The sequence below is a fragment of the Sus scrofa genome, chromosome 11 (assembly GCF_054392235.1).
Source record: "Sus scrofa isolate SSC_HxYL_T2T_F1_AM1 chromosome 11, Sscrofa_HxYL_maternal_Yorkshire_Landrace_v2.0, whole genome shotgun sequence".
In the NCBI taxonomy this organism is placed as follows: Eukaryota; Metazoa; Chordata; class Mammalia; order Artiodactyla; family Suidae; genus Sus; species Sus scrofa.
Window position 1 is genome coordinate 51,973,802 of NC_139393.1, and position 10,222 is coordinate 51,984,023.

General features: G+C 42.0%; 1 long non-coding RNA gene across 2 annotated transcripts; it reads left to right on the top strand.

Moving 5' to 3' along the window:
* The first annotated feature begins 220 nt into the window (after nucleotides 1-220).
* LOC146398622 (uncharacterized) lies at nucleotides 221-9,019 on the top strand. Of its 2 annotated transcripts, none has more exons than XR_014819633.1 (3): nucleotides 221-390; nucleotides 7,376-7,543; nucleotides 8,839-9,019. It is a non-coding gene; the product is annotated as an uncharacterized LOC146398622 (long non-coding RNA). The 2 variants fall into 2 exon arrangements; XR_014819632.1 differs by having other exon boundaries at nucleotides 237-450.
* Nucleotides 9,020-10,222: the final 1,203 nt, after the last annotated feature.

The window sequence follows — 10,222 nt, forward strand, 5'->3', positions numbered from 1 at the left end:
ATAGTGGAAGTCTGAGTTAAACCTGTAGCCTGCAGCCGGGAGCCTAGCCAAGCCACTGACTGGCAGATCTGTGAGCAGGATGTTCTTGCCACTAATTTTGTGGGCATTTTGTTGCTAGGGATTGAATGTTTGTGTTCCCCACTCCAGGTTCTCATGTCAAAATCTAGTTCGCATTGTGATGATATTTAGAGGTGGGGCTTCCGGGAGGTAATTAGGTCATGTGGCTGAAGCCCTTCCTGAATGACATTAGTGGCCTTTTGAGGAGACACGAGAAGATGATCTCTCTCCCTTTGCCATGTGAAGATACAGTGAGGAGGCATCCGTCTGCAAGCCAGGAAAAGGGCCTTTACCAGGAGATAGCTGACCTTGGCATTCCCAGCCTCCAGAATGGTGAGAATTTTTTTGCAGCAGCTCAAGCTAAGACATTTATTGTGAAGCATTGTGGAGATGGTAAGTTGTAGAGGGGGGATTCGAATCCATGTCTATCAGGTACCAACCCAGGAGCACTCACATCTTACTCAACACTGCCTGTCTATGAAATGGTAGAATAGAAAATTGAACACAAGATACATGGCTCCAAAGTCTGAGGATTATAGGCTAAAATATTTAAAAAGGCAAAGGGAAGGGAAGCTAAGACAATGAACAGGGAAGCTGTGGGTCTTAAAAAGACTTAGGGGGAGGAGATAGTTTATGTGACTCAAACCTTCTTCCTCTTTACACTCCGTCCCCAAACCCACATCCCCTCTTTTACCCTCTAGCCCCAGTTCTCACCTCTGAATAGAACAGAGAGATAGAACCAAATATAAGTGCTGGTCCAAAGAAAGACCACCGCTCTGGAAAAGCCCTGCAGTGTCTGTTTTACATATATTTTCCTCACTGTTCATTTTAAAGGATTAACTAATACTCCTATTCATATTTCCACTGAATATGCAAGGATCCAGAAAACCACTTATGAGTCAGTATTTCACAAATGTTCAAATATAAGTAGATTCTTTTTGATAGCAATATTGCTTTCCGATGGGATGGAGACCCAGAAATTCACAATAGTGGTTTTCATTAAAGAGCATCCTTGGCACTTTTTATGGCAAAAATTATTAGCACTTGTCTTCTGGCCACATTCCAAGCCAAGCAATTATATTATACCTGTTCCTACTCCTCCCATGATTTCAAATGTCATTTTTCTTGCTTTCTTCCTTGAAACAATGTGATGTTACCGTGACTGTCTAATTCAATTCCAGAAGTCAGTGAGCCATGGTTTCTCTTTTCTTAATATCAGGGCTTTTAGAGTTTTAATTAACTAATCATTATAAAGCAATTGTATGAAAAAATATGATATTTATTACATGAATATCAACTGGTTTTTATAATACTTAAAGCCAGTAAGATCATTAAAAGAAATAAATTAGAAAAATCTCCTAGATCTCTTTCGCTGCCAATACCTATGATATTTTAGGTCGTTTTTTGCCAGAATTGAGGCCCTTCTACTAGCAATACTTTTCACCGAATCCATATTTCAAGTTGACTTGATAAAAGATAGAACCACTTGAGAACAAGCGTAAGTGAGCCTAGCTTATATTTTACTTTTGGATTCTAAATCTATTAATATTACCCTTGAACCTGGAACTTATTATAATGCCCCAAATTATGCCCTCCCACTGGTTGAAGTGCTTTTTCTAACTCACTGTATTATCCAGGATTCTCCAGAGCAACAACACCTATAGGAGTTATATGTGCATGTGTGTGTGCATGTGTGTGTGTGTGTGTATACATTTTTTATTAATGACATTTATTTTGTACTCATTTTTAAACTTCAGTTGCATTTTCAGCTTACATATAACTTAACAGACACACTATAGTCTTATAATTTTTAAGTATACAGATAGATGATAGATAAGTAGGTAGATATATAAAAGACAGATTAATTGATTTTAAGGAACTGGCTCACATGATTGTGGCAGCTGGGAAATCTGAAATCCTCAGGGCAAGCTAACAGGCTGAAAATGCCAGAAGGAGTCAATGTTAGAGTCTGGAGTCCAAGGGCATTCTGGAGGTAGAATTCATTCATCTTCAGGGGACCTCAGTCTTTTTTTTTTTTTAAAGATGTTCAACTGATTTAATGACACTCATTTATGTTATAGTGGGTAATCTGCCTTACTCTGAGTCCACTGATTTAGGAATTCCCATTGTGGCTCAGCACTATCTCTCAGGGGATGTGGGTTTGATCCCTGGCCTCACTCAGTGGGTTAAGGATCCAGCATTGCCACAAGCTGCAGCATAGGTCAGAGACGTGGCTCGGATCTGGTGTTGCCACGGCTGCAGATTTCTATAGAGAAAGGACAAGTTACGATTATACCAAGGCAACATGAAAGAGAAAAACAGAAGAAAGTCAATCAACACCCTCAGCACCCCTCCTATAAAGCCATGCATCTGTTAAGACCACCTCCCCTCTCCTTAGGGATTTCTCACTATTACTTGGTAACTTTGTTGGCAATTTGGTGTTTGTTCCTAGAAACCATATTTCCTCTCTGGCTTCTATAGTTTCTCCAGGGTTGATTACGGAGAATAGACCCAGAAAAATGTGCTAATTCTCTGCATTGATAAGAAAGCCTTTAGTAACTTACTCACCTCATCTAGCGCCCTCATATTCCCATTTCTAAGTTTACTTAGATATTCAGGACATCAGCTTCAATTCTTTCAAGTTCTCTGCCTTCCATCTCAATATGTTTTCCTTCTTATAAAATAAGGGAAAAGAAGTGTTCTTTCTTTTTTTGAAGGCTAGCCCTTCCTTCTTTTCTGAGTCCTTGTTATCCAAAGTGGAGTTCAGGTGCTTGTTGCTCTAAAGTCAATACTCAAGAGGCAAGATTGGTGAGAAGGAGGTTGCTTTATTTGGAGGTGGGCAAATTGGGGGAGAGGATGGACTCATGTCCAAAGGCCACTTCCCCCCACTGACAATCAGTGGGTAAGAGCTTTTAAAGGGGAGTGTCATGGGTATATAGCAGAAGGAGAAGGTTACATGCAGCAACAGCACAGTCAGCTCTGACAGTCATCTTGAAATCGGTCATGGTCTGACTAGCATCATCTTGATTGTTTTAAGTACAGTTAGTCTTCAGTTCCACGGACAGTCTGTTGCCATTTCTTTGAGGCTATTTCTCGTAATTGTGGCCATGTGGCTACAGTCTGGTCATTGTGCAATTAACTTCTCCCCCCTAGTGGGGGTTTCAGTATCTACAAGACAGTTCAAAGGATATGGCTCAGAATATTATCTATAGCCCTTGAGAAAGAACTAAAGGTCCTTGACTTTATTTAATGACTAAGTATTATTATTTGGTCTTGTTTGTTCCCCTTTATTCTGCATTTTCTCACTTGTCTGATTATAGTTATTCTTTGACTAAAATTTTTGTACTGGTAGAAGGCAAGCAGAGAACATGGGGGAGAAAGGCCATGGGTCCTACTCTGTTTCAACCTTGCTATACCCACAATCCCTTCTCTTTCTTCCAGAACTTCTCTCTCCTTTCCATTTGGTCCTCTTCTTTCTCAAGTATAATTAAATCCCATTTATTCCTAAATACAAATAAGACTCCTAATTCTGTCACAGCCATGAGCCAACATATTCTTTTTTTTTTTTTTTTTTTTTTTTTTTTTAAGAGTCACACCTATGGCATATGGAAACTCCCAAGAGAGGGGTCAAATCAGAGCTGCAACTGCTGGCCTGCACCACAGACACAGCAAAGCCAGATCTGTGCTGCATCTGTAATCTATGCTGTAGCTTGCAGCAACACTGGATCCTTAACCCACTGAGCAAGGCCAGGAATGTAACTCGCATCCTCATGGATACCAGTCAGGTTCTTAACACACTGAGCCACAACAGAAACTCCCCCACATTTTCTCTTATTCTTTCTTCTATTGTCCAATTTCAGAAAGTGATGTCTTCAATTATCTCCACTTTCTCTCTGCCTCTTCACTCCTTCACCCTAGTGGAGAAAGAAGGTCTTTAATTATTTCCTAACATGCAAACTAAAAGCCTGTTCCCATTTCTTCCATGATCCAGTTGAATATTTGATACCCATTCCTCATGATTTCCTCCTTTCTTAAACATACCACTCAGATTTACATGCTATCTTTTAACCATCTTGATTTTTTTCTCATCATCCTTCACCCCCTGAGGCATGAGGTCTCAAACTTTAATGTTTGCAAGACCAGTGTTGACAACTTGTTAAAAATATAGTGTCCTTGGAGTTCCTGTCGTGGCACAGCGGAAATGAATCTTACTAGGAACCATGAGGTTGTGAGTTCGATCCCTGCCTTGCTCACTGGGTTAAGGATCCAGTGTTGCCATGAGCTGTGGTGTAGGCCAGGAGCTGTAGCTCCAATTAGACCCCTAGCCTGGAAACCTCCATATGCTGCAGGTGCAGCCCTTTTTAAAAACAGCATCCTTAATATTATCCCCAAATTTTGATTAAGCAGGAAAGAATGAGGTCTAGGAATTTGTATTTTCTTTTTTTATTATTATTATTTTTTTAGGGCTGCACCCATGACATATGGAGGTTCCCAGGCTAAGGGTTGAAACAGAGCTGCACTTGCCAGCCTACGCCACAACCACAGCAGCACAGGATCCGAGCCACGTCTGCGACCTACACCACAGCTCACGGGTATGATGGATCTTTAACCCACTGAGCGAGGCCAGGGATTGAACCTGCATCCTCATGGATGCTAGCCAGAATCGTTAACTGCTGAGCCATGATGGAAACTCCGGAATTTGTGTATTCAATAAGCCCTTTCTGCTGTGATCCTCAAGCCTTCTCTCCTCCTCAAGGGATATAGTCTGTGATCTTATCTATGTTCCTGGCCTCAACTTCTATTTAGTTGAGTCTTAATTTTATATCTCTTGATGTACATCTTCATTAGAGCTCTAAACCTGCTTTTCCAGCAAGATGCTAACCTGCCTTTCTCTAATTTTAAAGCTGACACTTTACACTTAACATAGTTTTAGAAACAAATCCATCAGCTTCCCTCAAAACCTGTTTCTGCTCCCGTCTTCCTTAATTTTACTACCGTTTTTTCAATCACGCGGGCTCTGAAACCTCAGAAAGCCTCAGTCAAAATCAAGCACTTACTGGATCAAGAGAACATTCATGATCATCCTCTCTTCCCAGGGGAAGACAACACCACCTGACCTTGTCAGCATCCTAACTGGTCTTTACTCTCCAAACAGCCTGACGTGCTGCTGCCAGGTTTTATCTTCCTTAGGAAAAATTCCAACTGTAGAAAACTTTGGTGTCTCTTTCTTTTCAATCAAACTTAATCCAAACACTAGCTTGAAATCAGCATCCTCCTCTGAGGCTCTGGAATTCCTCTCCCAAGCCTTCCCATGTCTACATCGTCCTCTCACTTGCCCTAGATGCAACCTATTCATCCTTTGTCAACTAAAGATGTGGCAGCTATTTTTTTCATCTGTTCTGTTGCTGATGGATTTTTAAGTTTGTTTGCTCTTTTGTTTTGTTTTGTTTTGTTTTGTTTTAGTGGTGGTGGTAGTGATGGGTTTTTTGTTTGTTTTGTTTTAGTGGTGGTGATGGTGGTGATGGGTCTTTTATTTGTTTGTTTGGCTGGTTGGTTTGGGGGGGCACCAGGTAGCATATGCTGTTCCCAGGCAAGGGATCAGATCTGAGCTGTGACAACACCGGATCCTTTAACCCACTGTGCCGGATTGGGAGTCAAAGCTGCGTCCTGGCCACTGAAGAGACGCCACTGATCCCGTTGTGCCACAGCAGGAAACTATAGTATTTTTATTGAATTTCTATGTTGTCGCACTAGTCCACCTTCACTTTTTCTTGCTTTCCTTCAAGCTTTTTTTTTTTTTTGTTCCAAGTTTTTGTGGGTAACTTTAAGATGAACTTTATCTTGCTTTTTGCTACTCTTGTACATGTCTCCTAAACCTTAGACCATAAATTCGCAAAAGGTAGTATATTATCTTCTTTATAGAGGTCATGAACATATTAATGAACCCTTACTATGAGCTATTATTATTTTTAGTACCTCATAAATATGAATTCATTTAATCCTTGTTTCCACTCTGTGAGGTAGGTACCACTATTGGGCCTCTTATACAGATATGGAGACTAAGGCAACTTGTCCTAGTCATACAACTATCACCCAGCAGAGTCACACAAATGGTGATCCCGGTGGAGCCAGCATGAGAATCTAGGAGTTTGACTCCAGAACTTCTGCTTAGAGCCATTCTCTTATGCTGCCTTCTCATGTGTGGAAAAATAATGGACATTTGACAAGTGCTTAATACATAGGCAAGCTGCATGGGTATTTCTGGGTGATTTACACAGTTTTTGAGAAGACACCATGAGAGGTCGTGAGAAATGGTTGAGCAACCATCATGTGATGTGCCAAAAACCCCCAATCGAGGAGACTCCAAGTTATGAAGTTTTAGAGTAGCCATCTTCATGCACCCCGTTGCCTAAGGGAAATCTCAGATGATGAATGGGAGGGAGCAGAGAAAACGTGGAATCCAACGCAATGGGCAGTTTTCCACATCATTATAGCAGTATTTTGTAACAATTTCTTTGGCAACTGACAGGCGGCATTTAAATCAGCTATTTCCTCCTCAGAATTCCTCTCCAAAGAATAATAATGGCCTCTGCACCTCTGAAGGAAATGCAGCCCCTACTCAGATACAATCTTATCTGGGAAATTGCCATGGTATTCGTCACAGCTGTCACCGCCGGCCCGGCCCGTTAGAGATGGGCTTAGGGGAGAGTTGTGTGCTCTGAGGGCTCCCTTTCCACAACCTGCCTGGGTTTCTGCAGGAAAACAAAAGCCCTTCAACATTCTGGGGACAGAGTCTCCTTAGAGTGGGGTTGGTAAGAAAGAGCCATTCATACAGCTCTGAAAAAGTCACTCTAAGTTTCTAAGGGCAATTTTAGTGACACCGTTGGAAAGGGCCAAACACCAGAAAGGGTTGATAGAGAAAGTCAAGTTCTGTTTCATTGGAGAGCATGAGGGGAGCTGAGGTAGTTGGCATAAGAGGTTGGCATTGGGACTTTAGACCTTAGAGGTCTTTTTAGTCTGTTTCAATTAAACAGTGAGTGGTTGGAGTTCCCACTGTGGCTCAGCGCTAATGAACCCGACGACTATCCATGAGGGTGCAGGTTCCATTCCTGGCCTCGCTCAGTGGATTAAAGACCCGGCATTGCCGTGAGCTGTGGGGTTGGTCACAGGTGTGGGTTGGATCCTGTGTTGCTATGGCTGTAGGCCAGCAGCTGTAGTTCCACTTTGACCCCTAGCCTGGGAAGTTCCACATGCCGTGGATGCGGCCCTAAAAAGCAAAAAAAAAAAAAAAGTCACATCTCCTATTCTTCTTGTGCAGAGAGTGTATCCCTGGATGATATATAATTTAAGAAGCTGGGGTACAGAGGTGTCCAGGGACTGGGCAGGGCCCCACGTGTAGCCAATGGAAGGACCCAAGATGCCTGGATTTGGACCAGTGGAACCTGTTAAAATCTATTCCCGGAGAGAATGTTCCTGCAAATCTAATGTAAGTTTTCTTCATTAAAAACATACCCCAGGAGGGAGGATGGACTAGGGATTTGGGACTGGCATATGCACACTGTGCTATACGGAATGACTGGCTGACAGGGACCTGCTGTATAGTACAGAGAACTCTACCCAATATCCTGTGATAATCTCTGACAGAAAAGAATCTGAAAGAGAATGGATGTGTGAACATGTAAAACTGAATCACTTTGTTGTACAGCCGAAATTATATCACAACATTGCAAATCAACTATACTTCAATAAAACCTTTAAAATGAAAAAAATAAAATTACATTCAAAATTTTTTTTTTAATATACCAGGAGTTTCCTGGTGGCCTAGCAGTTAAGGACCTGGCATTGTCACTGCTGGGACTCGGGTCCCCTCTATGGCACAGGTTCAGTCATACAGGAACTTTGGTATGCCATGGGCATGGTGAAGGAAAGAAAGAAAAAGAGAAAAGAAGAAAGAAAGGAAGGAAGGAAGGAAGGAAGGAAAGAAAAGAAAGAAAGAAAGAAAGAGAGAGAGAAAGAAAGAAAGAAAGAAAGAAAGAAAGAAAGAAAGAAAGAAAGAAAGAAAGAAAGAAAGAAAGGAAGGAAGGAAGGAAGGAAGGAAGGAAGGAAGGAAGGAAGGAAGGAAGGAAGGAAGGAAGGAAAGAAGGAAGGAAGGAAGGAAGGAAGAAAGGAAGGAAGAAAGAGAGAAAGAGGAGGGAGGGAGGAAGGGAAAGAGGGAAGAGAGTGAAGGAAAGAACCCCAAATCCAATTCCCTTCATTTTTTCGTTAACCCAGAGTTGCATTTACAAAGCAACAGACATAAAAATAGTCGTCTACTCAATATATCAGGGAGACAATTTACTCTGAAATTACATTGTCCTAGAGACTAACTTCCTGCACCATGTGAGTTTCTTATTCACAAAATGTTGTCTCCCCACCTTGGCTCACAGCAAAATCTTTGCCAGACACAGCATAATGCAGGGTTTTCTAAGCTAGAGACTCAAAACTTCGGGTAACTTACTTTGCACAGTCGCACGTCACCTGACGGCCACTGCAGAGGTGGTTCCCACCTCTGTCCCTCTCATGCCACCAGAAGACCCTTCCTGAAGATTGTGGGATTTGCCAGCATGCTCCAGAATTTCCCTTTTGTTTTTATTTGGGTGGGAAAGAGTCAGAGAGTAAAGGCTGGGATGGTTGAGGTAACCGTAATGTTATGTAATGTTTTGTAACTGTTATGTAATCTCATCAATTCTTTTATTTCTTCCCATTTGCTCACCTGACATCTCCCCATCTCTCTGAGAGAAGAAGCCATGTTTCCATCCACATCTCAGTGTGACCAGAACAAGGACTCAACAGATGTTCGTGAACTGCGCAAATGATTGGACTTTACTCCTTTCCATCCTGTCTTTTTTTTCCTCCTCTTTTCTTGATGGTCCAATTTTCAACTTTTTGAAAACAGCAAGTTAAACAGTAGCAAAAACCAAAATGCTTACTTTCTTTGAATTAGTTGTTATTTTGGGGGGGATACACATGCAACATGCGTAAGTTTCTAGGCCAGGGACCAAACTCTCACCACAGCAGTAACCCAAGCCTCTGTAGTGACAGCACCAGCTCCTTAACTCATTGTGCCACAAGGGAGCTCCTGAACTAGTTTTTGTGTTATAATTCGATATTGCATTATCAAATTATGTCTTTTTTCCCCAAAACATTCTTTTTGGTGTAACTCATTTTTTAACCATTTTGCTCATTATAGGTCCATAAAAAAATTTTCTCTTTGATGGCAAGTGAACCAGAGGAACAGTGCAACTGTTTGTAAAACTCTTAAGTGCTTTTGCAAAGCATTCTAATTACAAATGTCCCTAAAGGAGTTCCCCTCACAGCACAGCAGAAATGAATCCCACTGAGAACCATGAGGTTTCAGGTTCGATCCCTGGCTTTGCTCAGTGGGTTAAGGATCCATCATTGCAGTGAGCTGTGGTATAGGTCAAAGACTCGGCTCAGATCTGATGTTGCTGTGGCTGTGGTGTAGGCCAGAGGCTGCAGCTCCGATTAGACCCCTAGCCTGGGAACCTCCATATGCAAAGGGTGCAGCTCTAAAGTAAAAGGCAAAAAAAAAAAAAAAAAAAATGCCCCTGAAGAATTATTGCTGAGGGGTTCCCGTTATGATGCAGTGGTTAACGAATCCGACTAGTATCCATGAGGACTCAGGTTCGATCCCTGGCCTTGCTCAGTGGGTTAAGGATCCGGCACTGCTGTGAGCCGTGGTGTAGGTTGCAGACACGGCTCGGATCCCGCGTTGCTGTGGCTGTGGCATAGGCCTGCGGCTACAGCTCCAATTCAACCCCTAGCCTGGGAACCTCCATATGCCGCGGGATTGGCCCTAGAGAGGGCAAAAAGACAAAAAAAAAAAAAAAAAAAAAAAAAAAAAAAAGAATTATTGTTGATAAATTGTAACATGACACATGAAAGCAGGATTAAAAATAAAAGCCGCATTAACATTGTTGGCACAGAAAGAAAAGGATATATACCATGTTGGACTTTAGTGCTATATTTATCAAGCTCACATAGTTTTTATTCTCTTTCTTTATTAAAAAAAAAAAGTATTTGAGAGTGGTGGGGTGGCTGGGACAGCGGAGTGGTGGGGGCGGGAGGAGAAGAGGGGAGGAGTTGGGGGAGGGGAGAGGTTGGG